The sequence below is a fragment of the Cavia porcellus genome, unplaced genomic scaffold (genome assembly GCF_034190915.1).
Source record: "Cavia porcellus strain 051 isolate PalLab524CR breed Dunkin Hartley unplaced genomic scaffold, mCavPor4.1 scaffold_38, whole genome shotgun sequence".
Classification (NCBI taxonomy): Eukaryota; Metazoa; Chordata; class Mammalia; order Rodentia; family Caviidae; genus Cavia; species Cavia porcellus.
Window position 1 is genome coordinate 5,009,264 of NW_026947521.1, and position 19,871 is coordinate 5,029,134.

The 19,871-nt window shown below is 44.1% G+C and overlaps 1 protein-coding gene across 2 annotated transcripts in view; it reads right to left on the reverse strand.

Annotated features, from left to right (window-relative positions):
• Nucleotides 1–19,015, reverse strand: part of Sin3a (SIN3 transcription regulator family member A) — a 63,400-nt gene extending 44,385 nt beyond the window's left edge. Inside the window, exon 1 of one of the 2 annotated variants that reach the window (XM_003463578.5) lies at nt 18,657–19,015. The gene's annotated coding sequence lies outside the window, so the exon portion shown is untranslated. Of the gene's footprint in view, nt 1–16,306; nt 16,535–18,656 lie in introns of those variants that run through there. The other variant, XM_063243439.1, reaches the window with a different exon arrangement.
• Nucleotides 19,016–19,871: the final 856 nt, after the last annotated feature.

Genomic DNA, 19,871 nt, shown 5'->3' on the forward strand with positions numbered 1-19,871 from the left:
ATTATCTTTTTATGAAACTCAAGCTGCAAATATGCTGTGGCCTGTAACTTTAGAACAAAGGACTAAGTCGCCCAAGGTTGTGTGTGATAATATGCTAAACTCAGTTAACTGGAATTGAACACAGCCTGCTGACTGATGATGAGTATAAATAATTTAAAATATCTTAACTGGTTCTTTTCCTAGTATGAAGTACCACATTAGCTTGATAATTCAAAAACTTTCAAACTTTTTTTTTTAAGTTTTGGTACCAGACATAAACTCATGACCTTGTGCTTAACCACGCAAGCACCTAAGGCACTGAGCTAAATCCCTGGCCCTTCAAACATTTTATTTTTATCTTTTGGTATGGAAGACTGAACTCACGACCTTGTACTTGCCAGGCAGGCACTTATAACACTGAGCCAAATCCCCAGCCCCTCTTCAAACATTTTAAAGGCTGGAAATACAGATTTACACAAACTACATGATACATGAAAAGCCACTGTGATACCTGAAAAGTCATCTATGAACACTAAACCTCAACTCATTTTGAAACAAGGTACTGGGTCTCATAAGTGGATGGAGTAATTCCATTTTCTAGTTGCCTCCCAAGTCAATGGTTTCACTCTGTTCATGTGCTCCCTCCCAAGACGGCTGCCAGAGGTCTGCAGCTTCTCTCTCCTCATGAATCCTTCATGCTGCTTTTGAGATGCCTTGCCTCAAACATAAACCTGGACCCAGCTGTAAATCCACGCCTGGCTTCCTATCACTTACAGACACAACTCCTAACTCTTTATTTAGTTCAGCCTACAAAATCCCTGCTTTATAATCCAGTGCAGTGTCTTGTCCCTTGTTGTTCTAGCTATTCACAAGGCACAGGTGGGTGGATACTTTTGCCTAAGGGCTCATGACCAGCCTGGGGAATATATCCAAGATTCTGTCTCAAAAACTTCCTGAGGCACAGGCACCTGCCTGGCAAGCGAGAGGACGTGAGTTTGATTCTGGGTACCAAAAAACAAAAACAACACAACACTTCCTGAACCATGCCTCAAATCCATAAGTTTCTTCAAAGTAGGGTTCTTTTCAACTTTATTTGCATTCCCTGCCGATTTAACTATACTCAGATATGGTCACCCCTTGGCAGCCACAAGGGACTGATTGTGGATGCTCAAATTCCTTATATAAAATGGTATATCCAGGAGTGGTGGCACACGTCTGTATTTCTAGCACTCTGAGAGACTGAGGCAAAAATCACAAGTTTGAGCCCAACCTGGACAGTTTAGTGACTTGGAGAGACCCTGCTGCAAAATATAAAAAATTAAAAAGGCCTAGGAATGTAGTTCAGTCCAAAGGCCCTGGGTTCAATCCTCTGGCCCACAAAAATCAAATCAATAGGTGCTGGGAATTTAGCTCAATGGCCAAAGCACCTGCCTGGCAAGCCTGAGGTTGTGAGTTCAATCCCTGGTACCACCACCACCACCACCAACAACAACAACAAAAGAGTAAGTAAAATGGTATATTATATTTACCTATAGCTTTTGCAGATCATCTCACATACTTTAATCTGTAAATTATTTATAAAACTCAGTATAATGTAAATACTATGTGAATAGTTGGTATTCTATACTATTTAGGCAAAAATGACAATGAAACATGTCTGAGCCAGGTATGGTGCTACAGGACAGCAACCCCAGCTACTCATTAGGCTGATAAATTTGGGGCCAGCCTAGGCAAAACCTAGTGAGGATCTACAAAATCTAAAGTGAAAATAATATAAAGGATTGGGCATATAGCTCATTACCACTGTACGTTCAATCTAGTACTCCTGCAACAAGCCTATACATATTCACCACAGAGCTCCCCGCCCAAAATTTCTTTCTTTCTTTTTTTTTTTTGAGACGGGGTCTCGCTATGCAGTTCAGGCTGGCCTTGAGCTCACTTTGTAGCCCAGGCTGATCCTGAACTCGAAACGATCCTCCTACCTCAGCCTCCTGAGTGCTGGGATTACAGGCGTGAGCCACCACGCCCGGCAATATTTCTTATGTTGGCTGACTGTGCTGAATTCTCAAATAACAGCAATAGTTTACATATAATCAGTGTTCTCCATTCTATACAATTTACAAGTATTAATTAACCCAACAACCCTACAAGCAAAGTAGCTGCTATTTTCTATATAAATAAGGAACCCAAAACACAAAGATTAAATAAACTGCCCAAAGTTGTACAACTATTACGAGGCAAAGCTGAGACATAAACCCACAAAATCTGCCTTCAAAGCCTGGACCCTTAATCATACCATGGTTCCATGTCTCCTAGAACTGAAGCCTCTGTTTACTTATTTCAAGCACACGTGCCTCAGACAACTTCTGCTTTCTTTAACATCACACACTTAGCTAAACCATGCTTTCTGCAGTCTCAACCTAGTAGAAGCAAGAATAATCTGGTAGCATTCATTCATTCAATTAGCACAAAATGAACAGATATAAACATTAAAGAATACTGTCTCTTGCCTTCTGAAATCTTAAACCTTGCAGGGAAGCGATATACTGTACAGCCTCAATAGTAATAAAAGAAATATAAGTAAATGATATTTACCCCAAGACAACTGGCAAAAATTTTTAAATGATGATAGCTAGTGTAGGTGAAGAGTACAGAGAAATGGTGAAAGTTTTGAGGGATGTAGTCTATTTGGTAATTTATGGGCATCTACGCACTTAAAATGTGCATATCCCTTAATCTAGCAATTCTACCTCTAGATCTGTATGTCCTACACATTTACCAAATATATCTTTTTTGTTTGTTGACTGGTTGGATTTTTGAGACAGGGTGTCACTTAGTAGACTGGGCTGATGTTGAATACACAGTGATCCTCCTGTCTCAGCCTCTTGAGTGCTGAGATTACAGGTGTGCACCACCAAACTTGGCTGACAAGTGTATCTTGCAGAAAAAATCAGATGTACCACAAAGCAAGTACTAGAAAAATAGCAAAATCTAGGTAGCACATCTGAGTGTTCACTATAAAAATTCTATAAACTTTGCTGTATATTTGAAAATAGTCAATAAAATCTTGCAAGAAAAAGCCAACAATACAAACAATAAATCTGGAAAGGAAATGTGCAGTTAGGGAAATACTGTATAAAAATAACAGTTCAAAAGAAGAGTCTGTGCCAATATTGTTTGGACAATTAAATGCCTCTGTCTTATACTCTGTAATTAATTTAAAGATAACAATCACAATATTAATCATTATTACTCTATTATCTTGTTTTGAAATTTGTTTCTTTAAAATAAAATTTTTACAAAATTTATAGCTCAGGGGCTGGGAATTTAGCTCAGTGGCATAAGTGCCTGCCTGGCAAGCATGAGGTCATGAGTTTGATCCCCAGTACCAATAAACCCCACAAAACCCCACAAACTTATAATTCAATTACATCTGGGAAATCAGAGACGAATCAGGACATAGAAGGTACATAGTACGAAATTAAAATATTTCAGTTACTTCACAGACAAAAACAGCTATTTACAACCTTTGCGAACCATCCACCCCACAAGTAATTGCCAAATGCCTGTCAAATGCCAGGCCCCTGTGCACTGTAGTAGAGTTCCAAGACTAAAGAAACTTCTGCCTCCCAACAACCAAGTTTTCCATGCACGATTACTGCTAGTTGATGTGCTCCTTACAACAGTCCTGCCAAATGGGCAGATGCACTGTGAACCCTCCTCGGTTGAGGGAAAATGAAGCTCAAAGAAACCAACTTACGGTCACATATCTGGGCAAAGAAACAAGAGGTTAGACTCCTTTTTTTGGTTTTTGTTTTGTTCCTGGAACTGAACTCAAGACCTTGCACTTGCCAGGCAGGTACTGTGTTACTGAATTAAATCCCCGGCTTTAGACTCTTCATGAAATATATAACCAACCTATATTAAGAAAGCTGGGGGCTGGGGATTTAGCTCAGCGGCATAAGCACCTGCCTTGCAAGCAGGCGGTTGTGAGTTCGATCCCTGGTACCGATAAAAATGAAAAAGACAAAAAAAAAAAAAAAAAAAAGAAAGCTGGATACACTATACAACTCATTCAGATTTGAAACTTATACTATTATCGGAAGAATTATTTTTTTCATAATTATTTTTAAGAAAGGAATTAATTAGAGGTAGAAAACAGAAGAAACACTAACGTGAAGCGCACTCAACAGTCATCTGGGATGTGCTGTAATAAAAAGTGGGAAGTAGAACCAAACTATCATGCAAAGGAATCATAATTTCCAAATAAAACAAGCATAGCAGGGTGATTTGGACCCAACAATAAGCTTCTAGAGAAGGCTGGAAGTCCAACAATTTCTTTCTTTTTCTTTTTTATAAGTTTATTGATACATTTTGGTTATACATAATGACATTAATCATAGCAAATTTGTACGTGTGCATGATGCCTCTTGATTCTTTTTCCAATCCCACTTCCTTCCCTTCAATACCTCTTCCCCTCCTTATTTACAAAAGCTTTGTTTTCATTTTTTCCTTCTTTTTCTCGTGTCCCTTCTTTCCTTTTCCACTCTTCTCCCTTGTTCCCTTTCTCATTAGAACATTTCTTCCTATTTCCCAGTATCTATTACACATTTTGGTCCTTATTTACACTTTGGTTTCTCACACTAGAGAAACAATGTGGTATTTATACATATGTGTCAAGCAAATCTGACATTTTCTGAGAAGTGCTAAAGAGACGTAGTAAAAGCTAACTATAAAGAACAAGAAATATAAAGGTCAACTTTTCTAGTTCTACAACCTAAAACATTTCTGACAACACTAAAGAACTGATGTCCTAGAAATCCACATTTTTATTCATAATTATTAAAATCCAAAGGAAAAATTCAACATTAAAGAAGCTTCTTATCTTTTTCACTTAAATTTAACAAATAACTGCCTCAATGAGGATCACTTTAAGGTGGGCGTGCTCAAAGTACTAGTGTATGAAGACCGAACACTGCCCTGTTCCAAAAACTAGGATGATTATTCACTTTAAGTGCATTTAATTTATTGCTGACTTCATAATGCTACGTTCTTTTGTATTGATATACTCTGAACTAGACCATTTCAGTTCCTTTAAAGTTTTAAAAATACCCAGTATTGTATCTTTTATTGGTAGTCAACATCACACAATCTCATGTGTCCTAACTTAGCTTATTTAAAAGAACATTCAAAAACTGGGAAGTTTCTCTTCAAAAGCCAAGAAGCTTGTATTAAAGTTTTAAATGAATGTAACCTGATCCCAGCACAATTGTCCACAATGATCAACTTTAAACCTTGTCTTAAAGTCTGTATTCAAGATTGCCTCAGGAAGCAGATAGGTCGCACAAAAGGGAAGAATTAAAAGGGAACACAAGGAAACTCTTTGGTAAAAAATTGTTCATTATTTTAATTGTGGTAATAGTTTTATGAATATATACAGGGAAAAACTTACCAAATTATATACTTTAAATATGTTCCTGCCCCCTGGAAAAAACCCAAACAAACCAAAACTATGTCTAGTTTATTGTGTATCAACCTTATCTCAATAAATCTTCAATTTTTTAAAAAGATCTGCCTCTGGGTAAGAAATGGAAGCTATGATGAATACCTATAACCCCAGCACTAGGGAAGCTGAGGCAGGACTGCAAATTTGAGGCAGCCTGGGCTGCATAGTGAGTTTAAAACTGGCATGGAATATGTAACAAGGCTCTATCTCAAAAACCAAAGAAAAGGGCTGGGGCGCACAGTGCCTGCCTGGCAAGTGCACGCATGGTCCTGAGTTTGATTTCCCATGAATGAATGAATGAATGAATGAATGAAAGAAACAAAGAAAGAAAGAAAGGAAAGGAAAAGAAAACAAAAGATATGAAATTTATTCCAGAATAAATATGAGATACTCTAGAGGTCCCATACTGTTTAGAATTACAGCCCAGCAAAACATGAACAACTCATTCTTCACTAGGGAAAGAGTCTACCCAATTCACCTCCCTTAGAACATTTAGCAATGCTGGAAGACATTTTTGATTGTCATAATGGGGCTGGGGAGTAACACTGGAGTTTCATGGGTACAGGTCATTTACAGGACAGCCTCCCATCAAACAAATAATCATTTGGTCCAAAATGTCAACACTGTGCTGATCCAATGATATCCCACTAAGCATACACCTCTGTGGTGTGACTATGGGGTGCATTTTTAACCAAGCCAGTATAAGATGGTCATGTTGGTAGTACAAAGATATTAATGCTTTCTTTATGACATAGCATTTGTCTTTAACCTTCAGAAGTGAGAAATTACAGACCCATATTTTTAACCTAGTCTTCTATTTCTGAAGATGTAAATACCCCAAACTCACAAAATTCTTCAAAATATAACTACTTAACTGTCATGTATGAATCTGGAACACTGTTGTTTTATAAATTTTGATTCTAGGTTTCAGATATATTTCTGATAAGGTTCTCACTTAACATTATTTCTAAGTGTGTGTGTGGAGGGGGTTTCCTTTTTATTCTTTCAGCTCTTGCATCCATCAAATACAATACTTGACAACTTAGTTCCTAATTTTGTTAAAGTTGTCTCCATTTTATAACTACAAGCTCATTTTTAGACTGCCAAGCACCAACACAAATGACCAAGGCAGTGTTTTTTTTCTTATCTATGCCATGCTTCCTTCCGAGTCACCTTTATATGTACATCTGTCTTTGGTGTTCTTCCATTAAAAAAAATACTACACAAGTCTTGGTCCATAAACATCTTAAAAGATGAATGCATATATCTTTATAATAAGTAGGTATAACTTTGAATCCCGTGAAAGCAAAACAAATCCACATCCAAGGCAGGTACTACTCAAGGTTGAGGCACAGGGATGACGTGTGCCCAGGGCTCCAGGCCAGCTTGGGCAATACAGCAAAACCCTCTTTGAGCAAAGTTCTGGGTTAGACTCTCAACATCACCAATAAGTAAAATAAAGTGAAAATTACACCATGAAGTTCTCCCTCTTGAATGACTACAGATGACCTTTTTCTTTTTTCCTGAGAAGTATACTGTGCATTCATAAATTCTCAAGTCTGAGAATACCCGCCTCAGGCATCATTACTGAAGACTGAGTTGACAAGTAGGTTTACACTGGATTTTACCACCATCATTAAAGTGCTGCTGTCACATTATGTTCACCTACCAGTCCTCCAATAATTAGGAAATGGCTTGTCAGTTTTCTTCCCTTTGCCATTCATTACAGGTAGAAAATAAAAAATCATGGATTCTCAAATATGTTCAAGGGGACTGGGGATAGAAGTCATTGCCACAAGTGCCTGCCTAGCATGCACAAGGCCCAGAGTTTGATTTTCGATTCCCCCACCAAAAAGTTCAAAGGTGGCTGAAAACTTGTAAAAATAAAAGAATTGTCATCTACCCTCCCTCAGATTCTCCAAATGTGAATACCTCACACAATGTTTAAGACGGTGTCTCCCAACTTCCTTTATAGCTATCATGCTTTGGGCAAGGCAGGAAGCAAACTAAGTGTAGTAGTGATGATATATTTTACTATGGCATAATCCTCCTAGCCAATTCCACCCGTCTCCTATTTTCCTATTTTAGTCATCTGAGACATATTTAAGAACCAATGAGTAATGATGAAGTAATTCGTAGAATGATGAAATATCAAAGTACTTCAAAGATTCTAGAATAATAAGTAACTATAACATATATAACATATCTTAACATACTATAACATATCTTAGCTAACAACCAAATGAGTTTATTCCTTAAAAATAAAAGCAACTTTTCTCTTTGTTCCTTTCAAGACTTGCAATAAAGAATAAACCATGAGGTAAATCTTGACAAGGTACTTACTACTGCTCAAAAAGAAAAACACTAAAATAGGGTCTGATGAACACTGATGTTATAGTTCCCACTGTTGTGGGCAGAAAATGAACAGGAAACTACTTCACTTAAGTTACTAATAATTATCAATATAAATTTTTAAACTTATTAGATAGTTACATGGTTTTATAAGATGTGCTTAAGGCACTGAACTCATGGTCTTTGACATGCGAGACAACGCCCTATCAATGAGTTCAATCCCCAGCACTACCCATACACACAAGGAAAAATCAATGCACTTGGGTAATCTTAGTGAGGGTAATATAGCAATTCTTTGTATTATTTATGTAAACTTTCTGAAATCTAAAATTGTTTCAAAATGAAAAGCTTAACAAATGTTAACTACAAATAGCAGGGAGTACAAACCAAGCACAGTATACACACCTGTAATCCCAGCACTTGGGAGGCTAAGACAAGAGGATTGCCATGAGTCTGAGGCCAGTGAGTTCAACACCAGTGAGACCTTGTCTCAAAAAACAATAGGGCTGGGGATTTAGCTCAGCGGCATAAGCGCCTGCCTTGCAAGCAGGCAGTTGCGAGTTCGATCCCCAGTACCAATAAAAAAGAAAAAGACAAAAAAAAAAAAAAAAGAGGACAGATAAATAAGCTAAGTGTGGTGGCACACATTGGTAATCCCAGCACCTTAAGAAGCTGAAGTGCAGGATGCCAAGTTCAAGCCCAGTTTGGACAATTTAGTGAGCACTTGTCTGAAAAACTCAAACAAAATTTGAGTATGTAGCTCAGTATGGGGAGAAAAAAACCCAAGAGAACAAAAGCTGGACAGAGCAGTTCGTGCCTGCATTCCAGCACTCTGGATGGTTGAGGCAGTAAAGCTGTAAGTTCAAGTCCCACCTGGGTAACTCAACAACATTCTGTTCAAAATTTTAAGAAGTTTGAGATATAGCTCAATGCAAAGGTTCCATTTCCAACACCATCAAAAAAAAAAAAAAAAAGCCTTGTATCCTCTGCTCCCTGTATCTACATACTCCCCTTTCTGTGGTAGAAACCAAATTTTCATTTACACATGCACATATTCTGTAATATTTACTGAGCACACACTTGCTGTGTGCTGAGTAACCTAGGAACTGGCAGTATGGCAATAAAGAAAACAAAAATCCTATCCCTCAAGATAGCTTAAATTTTAGAGACAAATTTTTTTTTTTTCTGGCAACACATTAATTCCCCTCAAAATACACCCCCCCACACACACATCCCATTGTTCTGGCCAGTTTCTGAAGCAGTTCTGGAAGTTCTCTTTCATGAGTATCTTTACCTGTGCTGCTATGGCTGCCTTGAGGTCTTGAACTAATTCAAAACATTCACCTTTTATGGTCACTTTGACTTAAAAGTCACATTTTGCCAGATCCACTGAATCAGGTGGATGAGGACACAGTGTCATGTTTTATAAGCCTGCCTTTCCTTTGGATGACACTCAGCAGCTACACTCAAAATATTTTTTATCACAGCTCATAAAGACACTCAGAAAAGACATTTCTGAAACTGCTTTGGAAAGTGAGTAGAACAATGGAATGACTGTGTTTGGACCAAAAGGTAGTAGTACCACGAGGAGGATTAGTGACAATGTTATATAGTGCAACCTGACCTTTAACTCACTTTTAGGCCAGGCTGGCCTTGAAGTTGCAGTGATCCTCCTGTCTCATCCTGTCTCAGCCTCCTGAGTCCTGGGATTACAAGCATGTGCCACCATGCTTAGTTTTTGTAGTGAGCCTCTGAAGCCAGAGATTGATCACATGTGTGGGGCTCAAACAAGGCCAGTCCAGATAAAAGAGACCAAAACAAGCTATATAAACAAGTTGTTCCAGCACCAAGAAGGCAAGGGGCCCAGGCCTGCCAAGCAAGGACAGAGGTTGCTAGGCAGAGGGGCTGAAATTGACATCATCTTTCCCAGTATATAAATAAAGGTGCTACAGTGGTTGAACAGTTCCTTTCTTCCCATCAAGAGGATAAGGGCTCCACCTGACCCCAGCTTTGTCTTTTCTTTATTTTTCTCATCCTCTCGCTGGTTCCCAAGAACCTCAGGAGCCGCACTGGGTCGCGGCAGGTTTTCATTGAAATAATTTTGAAAAATTTAAGCATTCACTGTATATTTTGGTCATACCTTTCACTTGAGTCAGGACTGGGAGTAGCTTACCATAATCAAACACATGTTTCTGTATCAAGTAGGACAGCCTAGATCAGATTATGCTTCAAAATTAGCTGTGGAATAAAACATCACAAATAAACAAAAACCTTCCATTTTAGAATTGCAGATAAAGGACTGTCCTGATTATCTTTCAACAGCCTAGATGACATCAAGTCTAGCCCTGGAGACCATCAGCAGGAGTGAGCAAGGGTCTGCTGTCAGTCACGATGCTGGTACACACGAGTAACGTGCAGGGGTATGACACACAAAGAGTTCCAAGTATAACACAGGAAGAAGGCAAAACAAGGATACAGGTTAGAAATCTCCACCAGTAAATGTCTAACCTTTAAACCAAATGTAACTAGATAGAGGTAACCTCTACTCAGAAAAGCTTTACATGCCATTAGAGTTCAGTTCATCATCTACTACGTGCCAGCATCACTCTGAGCAGAGATTATGAAGCTATAAAGAAAGTTCAACCCAAAGCCAGCCATGGTATTGCACACCTGTAACGCCAGCACTTGGGAGGCCTGAGGAAGCAGGAATACTGCAAGTTCGAGGTCAGCCTGGACTACAAAGTAAGACATTGCATCAAAAAAAAAAAGTTCAGCCTGAGCATAGATGTACTATGAACTGATAATGCAGCTCTCCCTAATGACCGTCAGTTTGCCCTACAAATGTGTAAAGACAAAATTGTCTACATTTGGTTTAACAGACTGAGAACAAGTACCTTGCAGCTAATTTTCTGAAGACAGCCAAAATGAAATTTATATAACTAAAGGAAGTCAAGATTTTCTTTTTTAATGTATGAGTTTTCTTGTTTTCAGTACTGGGAATCAAACCCAGGGGCACTCCACTACTGAGCTACATTCCAGCCCCCTTTGTTCTTTAGTTTGACAGTCTTGCTTAGCTTCCCATATAGGCTCAAACTTGTGATCCTAACTGCTTACTCTCCCCAGAAGCTAGGATTAAGGAGTGTGCCAATATTCCTTTAGTAGTATGTTTTTTTAAAAAAAAAAATTAGGTGAATGCTAAAGACAATCAGAATTCATATTTAAGAAAAATGCCTATGAGGAAAATAAAATTCCACGAAACAGCTATTTGTTGTTAGATGGATTAACATAGCTAACTTACTTAAACTGTAATAAAGAAAAGGGTAAGAATCCTAAAATTTAGCTTCTAATTTTTAAAATAGCAGAAACAGGAAAGCATGTAAAGAGATAAAGCACAGCATTAAGAAACAATAATTAATCGTATGAATATTCTTGAGAAAGACAAGGTAATATTAATATATGCCAAGCCCGTAATTTGTCTAATGTAAATCCTAAATAAAGTCAGGATATGCAAACTGAAGAAAGCACCATATACTCTGCAAAAGTGATTTCCAGACAGTTCAACTTTAACATGGTATTATGCCCTCTTAATATTCCAAAATGCCCTATCGCTACACTTTGAATGAGATCTCTGCTATTAGATCTCTCTCCTGGTTTCTCATGCAGGGTTCCTCCTTTTAAGGAGACTCTCTTTCCCTCTGAATTCCCTACAATATTTTGTGCTTTATTTCTGAATCCAAGGCCTCACTCTTGAGCTACATTCCCAGTCCTTTTACTTTGAGGAGACAGGATCTCACTCAGTTCCCCAGGTTGGGGCCCAGCTTGCGATCGTCCTGCCTCAGTCACCCAGAGTGCTGAGTTTACAAGAGTATGCTACCATAATCAGTTTACTTGTCCGAAGAACCACCTCAAGTCCTATTTTTACAATCTTTTTGTGTGTATATGGGATACAGGGATCAAAATTCAGGTACCCTACTTCTGCCTGCTCCTTTTTGAGACAAAGTCTTGATAATCTGCTCAGACTGTCCTTGAATTTGTGATCCTCCTGCCTTAGCCTCTCAAATTACTGGGATTATAGGTGTGTTCCACCATGTTTGCTCCTACTTAATTCTTATGGAGCCCATGACTTACTGACATGCAGTACAGTCATATCTCTACTTGCCTTTCTTTATGTGAACGTGAAGTTCTTGGACATGAAGACTTCCTGTGTTAACCCAGGGCTATTTAAGCAGGAGTGCTGCCCTAGCACTCAGAGACGGAGGATTCCACGTTCGAGACCAGCCTGGGCAACTGTCTCAAAATAAAAATTAAAAGCTGAGGGTAGAAATGAACTCAATGCAAAGGCCCTGGATTTAATCTCTAGAACTGCTCCCTCCTAATGAATGTACTTACTGCTGAACTGTATCTTTAAAGATAATCAAGATGGTAAATCTTATGTTATTTATATTTTTATCACAATTAAAATCTTTTAAAAAGCAAACTGTTCTCTTTTGTTCCCTTTTCCTAGACCAGAGATAGCGGAAGCACAGAATTAAGAGACTCTGGAACCCAACTGCCAGAGTTAAGATCCTGGCTTGGTCACTTGCCCTGTTTCTAACCTCTGTACCACCACTTCCTCACCTTGACAACATCCATTTCATCGTTCTCATCCAAAGCTGTCAAGAAAATTGAATCAGTAAATGGACTGCCTCACACAGTATCTGGGCCACAGTCAGGGCTCAGTAAATACAATCACTTATTATTCTTTCTTTCTTTTTTTTGGTACCAGGGATTGAACTCACAACCTCGCACTTGCCATGCAGCCACTGTGCCACTGAGCCATGTCACCTGGCCCAGTTGCTTATTAAGTGCAAGGAGGAGTCTAGTTTTAAAAAAACATGTACTGTACTATGTCCCCCCCCCCCAGACAGTCTCACTATGTAGTTCAGGATGGCCTTGAACTAACTACATACCCCAGGCTGGATTTGAACTCCCAGCTATCTTCCTGTGTCAGCCTTCATAGTGCTGGGATTATAGGCATGTTGCCACCTGGCCTGTACTAACATTTTTTAAAACATACAGAAAGTAAAAATTAACTCTTGACTGATGGAATTATCCACAAATCTGGAAATGCTTTGCCCTATTAATTGCCCTGGTCATAATCTTTTCATTCTAACTGAAGTTCCAAGGAACTAAGATCCACCCTGCATAGCTCTCCAGCATACTGTCTCAATGCACTGAAGATAAAAATAAGACTATATGCATTGTTAGGAATCTTATCAAATTACTACCTAATTCTTTCCTGTAATCAAAACAAAACTTGCTCTTTAGATGAACTATTAAAACCCCTCTGAATTAAAAGAAAAAACCCTCTGAATTACAAAAGGTCAGTCCTGCTAGTGTATTTAACTCTAGAGAAAACAGCACAGGATACTGATATTGGGAGAATTAAGAACCATTCTTACTTGAATTCTTAAGTTCTCCGTGGGACTGACGACACTGTAAATTAGGTCCCCCGTACACAGCACTGCAAATAGTGGAAATAATAATACTAACCAAACTTTCCTCAAAGGGCAATCATTCTCCACTATCTTTGTCAGTTTATAACATCAACAAAACACTCAGATTTTTTGTTTCCACACCAATTCTATTAGAGCCATCACTAAGATGCTATCACCAGCCGGGCGTGGTGGCTCATGCCTGTAATCCCAGCACTCGGGAGGCTGAGGCAGGAGGATCATTTCGAGTTCAAGACCAGCCTGGGCTACAAAGTGAACTCAAGGCCAGCCTGAACTGCATAGCAAGACCCTGTCTCAAAAAGACAAAAACAAAACAAAACCAAACAAAAAAAGATGCTATCACCACCCTGTAACTTCCTTACCTGAGGATCTTACCTTCTTCATGAATATACTACAGGACACCAAAAGTTTGATCCCCACTAAGCAGAGCACAATCCTAGACTTCTTTTCTAAAATGGGCAAGGTGGTACTTGCCTGTAATCTGGGTACCTGGGAGGATCACCATGAGATCAAGGTCAGTCTGGCCTACACAATGAGTTCAAGACCAGCCTGAACTATACAGCAACCCTTGTTCTCAAAAATACAACAAAAAACAAACAAAAACTTCAATCTAGATAATGAACCTATGGTTCATTGATATGTTGGTGCATAAATAACAATGATTCTGCATTTACTTTCTCAGGATAATGTAAAAACTAACATTAAAAAAAAATACAGTGTGTAAGGGACTGGGGATTTATCTCAGCAGTGTAAGCACCTGCCTTGCAAGCAGGCAGGTCGTGAGTCGATCGATCGATCCCCAGTACTGATTAAAAAAAAAAAATACAGTGTCCCATTATGTAGTCCAGGCCACCCTCAAACTCCATATCCTTCTGTCTCAATCAGCTTAATTTTTCATAATAGGATGAAATCGTGTATCCAGTTGGAACAAAAACTTCATCCAGTCTGGGCTATGGTGGTGCCACACCTGTAGTCCCAGCTCTCAGGAGACTGAGGCAGGAAGATAGCCACAAGTCTGAAGCCAACCTGAACTACAAAGTGAGACCCTGCCTCTAAGAACCAAAACACAAAAAAACCTTTCATTCAGCTAGGTGTGGTCATGAAAGCCTGTAATCCCAGCTAGTTGGAGACTGAGGCAGGACTGCCTACGAGTTCCACACCAGCCTGGGCAACTTGGCCAAAGTGTGTCACAAACTAAAATTAAAAAGGCTGGGAATGTAGGTCATCATTCTCAGAGTGCTTCCCTAGCATGCACTAAGTCTAGGTTCAATTCCAGTACCTAAGAAAGGAAAAACTCATCTGCTGTTAGGAGCAACTCTCCAATATGGGAGGATAACATTACGGAAGTCAGCAACAGAACAGTGTGTTTGTTCAAGATTTCATTCTATTAAAGAGGTCAAGGGGGGCCAGGGATTTAGCTCAGCGGCATACACGCCTGCCTGGCAAGCACAAGGTCATGAGTTCAATCCCCGATACCACAAAAAAAAAAAAAAAAAAAAAAAAAAAAGGTGAAGAATATTAGGCTTTGCAGAACTGAAAAGTGGTCTTGATGGTTTAACAGAATTATTTAACACCAGAAAAGACTCTCACTTGTTTTCCTTCGATTGCAACAGTTGAAGTTAAACCTACACAGTAAAACCATCCATATCGTGAAAGCACTAAAAATGTTAAGAAATTGAGTATTCTAGTCGAAATCTGACTTAAACATCGGGGTTAGAGTGTGGCTTAGTACTACAACGAGTGCTAAGCCCTTTCCTAGGTTCAGTCCCCAACAGCAAAAAGTAAACATTAATTTTTTAAAAAAATCACCACCTTTAAAAGTAGCTTTGTGATTAAAATGTAAATCCGACCCTTCCTGTTATAAATTTCAGCCTTGTGAAGCACAGGTAGGTCCTTCCACTCTCTACAGTTGAATTTAAAGTTCTAAAACACTGAAACAGGGGCCAAGCCTAGCTATCTTACCACCATCCCATTGGTGCAGAGGAAGCCCCGCCCCGCACAGGCACAGTCATTGAACATCAAGGGAACTCCAGGAAAGGTTGTCCCGACCACATTTTTAGGGCTTTACTGACTGCCCTTCCCCCATCACCACCAGCGCAGAAGCGTGGTCACATCACCAGCTGCACCAGACCGCGGACTGTGCCCCGAGAAAACCTTGAGCACCTCTTCCCGGTAATTACAACCGAGAGGAGCACCGTGACCAATCTCCCACGATACTAGTAGTATGATGCTATCCACTCTGAGGGGTGCGAGGCGGGGGACATCAGCTGCGGTCCTCGTGCCCCAGGAAGAAGGCATGGTTGAACCTCCCAGAGTACGCCCCGACACCTTTAGAGCTCCAGCCAACAGAGCCCCTCCCTCCCGCGGGACACGGCGGAGCAGACGTAGGCGCCTCCAGTCCCAGGCAAACCAGACAGCGGGCTTTCCTGAGCACCGCCTCCCAGCCTAGGAGGCAGAGACCTGGGTGGTGAGCAGGGGAGGAGTTAACAGGGGGAGGGACGTCGGGCTCAGTACCGCGCCTCTGGCCAACCGGATCCCAGCACATAGAGGACGCAGACCTCAGCCCCCTTGCAGCCGCGCCCGGAACCACACGCGGGAGACCCCCTCCCGGTCCTCTCACCCGGCAGGCGCAGCGCGGCTGTGGCCAAAGCCCCGCCCACCGGGGAGGCGGTGCCTGCCCCGCCCGCCCGCGGAGCCCCTACCCCGCCCCTTTCCCCACCACCGCACGCGCGCACCGGCCCCGCCCCCGAGCGCGGTCCAAGAGCCCGCCCCCTCCGCGCACCGGGGCTGCGCTCTCCTCCCCCTCCCGCGCCAAGCGCGCCGCTCCGCCCCCGCCCCTCACATATCCACACGCCTCCCGCCCGGCGCTCTACGGGAAGCCGAGGAGGTCAGCCCCCCCCAAAATACACGCCCTCGAGCCCGGCGTTACCCGCCACCCAGGCTGCCGCCCGAATCCGGTCCAGCATGCTCTCACCGCAAAGCTCCTCAGCCACTCGGTGCTGCGCGTCCCCCTAAGCGTGAGCCTCGCACTCAGCGGGGAGGCCCGGGAACAGCGCGGGGCGCAGGCCCGCCGAAGCGGACTGGCAGCGTCCTCTCGGCTCACGGAGCGGTCGCAGGCCCTGGCGCCCAAACTGGGAAGGAGGGAGGGAGGGAGGGAGGGAAACTCCGAGGGGGAAAGGGGAGGGGGGAAGATGGAGAAATCGTCTCCGCCGCCTCTACCGCCGCGGCCGCTTCTCTGTTACCCGGGAAATCCCGCCCACTCCCCAGGCCCGCCCCGCCGAGGGAAGGCTCAGCTTCGCTCTGCCACAGGGCACAGTTTACGTTCATCAAAATCTTAGCCAATCACTGTGCCCCGCCTGCGTACGTTCCGCCCCTTCCCCCTTGGCTGGGAAGGGAGGGGGAGCCGCTCATCTTCTCCACGCCCCTATTGGCGCGGAGCGTCCCTAACTCAACCCCGCCTATTGGAGATGGATCGCTGAGTCCCACCCCCAAGCCTCCACATTATTGGAGGAAGCGAGGAAGCTCTTTACATGTCATTGGAGGAACCCACATGACCCGCCCCTTACCGCCGGAACCACAGGCCTAACAAATCGGCTCCCGCCTCCGCCGGTCTTCGCATTGGAAGCTACCTTTGGCTCTCCCACTGCCCTAGGAAGGTAAGTAACCGATGTAGGGTAAAATGTCCGTAAGTGAAACAGGCTCCTCCCACCACACTGCCGGCCAGGCCCCGCCCCTTCAGCAGTCGGATTGGCTATCTCAGCACCGGTGGTGCCCCCATTGGACGCAGCGCCCGTCCAGGAAGGAGCCGGTTCCGCCCCGTGCGAGAAGGCTGAGCCTCGGCAGTCCTTTTGTGGAATGTTTACACTAGAGACTGAAGCTCAGAGTTCCAAGGCCCGGGACAGAAGGGGTGCGCGGCGCAACAGCGAGACTCGAGACCCTTCGATTAGCAGGCAAAAGGTGATAGTATTGCCACCCCGGAGGATTCGCGTAGCCAAACAATGAACAAGTGCCTCATCCTTTCCACACAGTCATGTTTAAACTTAGGGATGCTGCCTTCCCGTAAACACCAGTACCTGGAGCGACATAGCAAGCAGAGTACAGAATTCAGCTTTAGAGCCCGCGGCCAGGGAAGGCTGCACATTTCCCCCTTCCTATACCTGCTGGCTCGGGAGGGCAGGGATCTCTGAACTGGGCGGCCCCTAGAACCCGCTGCCTTCAGACCCTCCGGAATATAGTGCGGAAGAAAGACACTCACGATTTCCCGGGCAGATCAGGAGGCTTTCTTAGGCTGCAGGAACCGAGAGCCAAAGGCAAAGATCTCAAGAGACCACAGAAAAAAAACCTAAGAGATACACTCACTCAAAGCATAAAAATTCTAGAGTTAGTGTTAAAAGATTGAACAGATTTCCACTGGCGAGTGCCCATAGTCTCAGCTTTTGAAAACGTTGCAGTAAGACCGCTGGCGTCCAGGAGGTATGGACAAAATGAGTACTATAGCGATATCCATTTTAAAAAGGACAGCTGTTGGCCGCCTCCTTGGCCAAACTGTGTAAGTGGCAGTTCCTAAGCCGTCTCTGGGTAAAGAATAACGCCACGAACACAAAAGGTGCTTGCGGTAACTAGTTACTTTTATTTATTCACCAAATGGGGCGTGGGCCCGATCTGGCCTTGCTTTGGGGGCGCTCTCGCAGCGCCAGGAGAAAGGGCGGGCCCAGTGTTCCCGCTTTTTCCTGCAAAAAGAGATCCTTCCAGACGTAGGTCCACCAGTCCTCCCCAGGCGATCCAGCGGATACGGCTAGAAACCGGTGCTGGCAACAGGTGGCTCTGACTCCAGGGATAGCCTGAAGCCGCGAGGCCACAGCAGAGTTGCGAACTCCACGAACAGCCAGCAGGTGGGAGCAGCCTACCACAGTAACCAAGCCAAGCCTGACTGGAGCCAGAGCTCTAAAAATAAGTCAGACCGACGCAAGCGACCCCAGGCCAAACCGCTCGGAGCTCATGTGGCCGCGGCACTTCGGCTGGTCTAAAGCCACCTTCTTCCCCTGAACTGCAAGCCACACGCGGCATCCGGACAGCAAAGCCACCCCAAACCCACGACAAAGTTAGGCCATTCCCACGCTCTCCTTGGCCGCGGGCACGAACCATCCTGGATTGTACGTGCTCAAAGGAACTAATCCTAGGTTGTCAAGACTTTTGGAGACGGGCAGCTAAAGACACGGCCAGCTTCCTCAGGGTTGTTAGGCTTAAGCTAAGGGACGCCAGGAAGCACAGCCGACACGCTATGGCATCCAAACTTCAATGCATGGTCCCGGCCATTGAATTACCCCTCTTTTCCACGCCCGCAGAACCTCAGAGGTATGCGTCTCCCAAATCCACTTCATAGGTTAACGGCCTAGCTTCAACCCGGGGCTTTAGATCTCAAGTCTTGGAGGAATCTTTGTGTGCTACCAGTGTTTCCCGCCCCGCCTCCCCGGCGCCGAGCTCCGAGCCCCACACTTCCGGGCGGGAGGGCAGTTGGAGAAGCTGGGCGGATCTCGTCCATGTGCGGGGCGCCCTTCCGATCTCCGGAGGGGGCGGACTTCCCCTCTACGCTCACTCCTTCGGAGGGGGGCGTGACTACCCAGTCCGCCAATCAGAAGGAAGGGTAGGGTTTTGCGCCTGACGTCAGGCGCAGAACTCCCCTCTTCCACGAAAAAAAATCCTAGCAGCTTAAACACCAGCCCGCCCTCCCGATAGGCGGTGCTCAGGAGAACTCCACCCAATCCACATCCCAGAAGGGAAAAAGGGCGTCTCACCCAACCAGTGGAAGACAAGAGGAGGCGGAAGCTCCGGGGAGCTCGGGGTGGGTTGGGGGGGGGAAGAAATGGCCCCGCCCCTCGGGTCCCCTCCGGGTCGCTTGTACAAGCTGCGGGCAGAGCAGATAGTAAACAGTCTGGGCCGGCCAGGACGTCGTAAGGGCTCGAGGACCTGGCTCAGCCCCACCCTCGCCCTCGTCTCCGTGGCTAGCGTGGGAGCGTCCCCACGCCTCCCGCCCGCTGATGCATTCCTTTCCCGGCCTCTCGCGTGGAGTTTTCCCGGGCGCCGACCTTCACAGCCCCTTGCAGGCCACCCTCATGGACACGGCCGGGCGCTAGCGCTAGTCGGCTCCGGATGGAGGGGACCAAGTCACAGCCGGGAGGGAGTGGGCCCCCCACACACACACACGAGTGGGCGGAGAGGGACCCACTCGGCGCTGCAAGGCTCGACGGAGCGCGCGCTCGGGTCCACGCCCCGGCCCAAGTTGGAGCCCGGGGTCGGCGAGGTAGGACGGCTTCCTGAGCCTCTAACAACCGCGACTCGCAACTTTGCCGGGGAAGTCGCCGAGCACTGTTATTAGACCGGCGTTGGGGATGTAGGGTTGCTACCGGCTCGGCTCTGCCAACTTGGGCTCCCGGCCCCGCCTCCGCCCCGCAGCCCGCCCTTCGCAAGGAATTCTCCGCCTTGTTTTATACAGTATTTTTTTAAGGAAAAATGGTACAGCCTGAGCGGAGGCTTGCCAG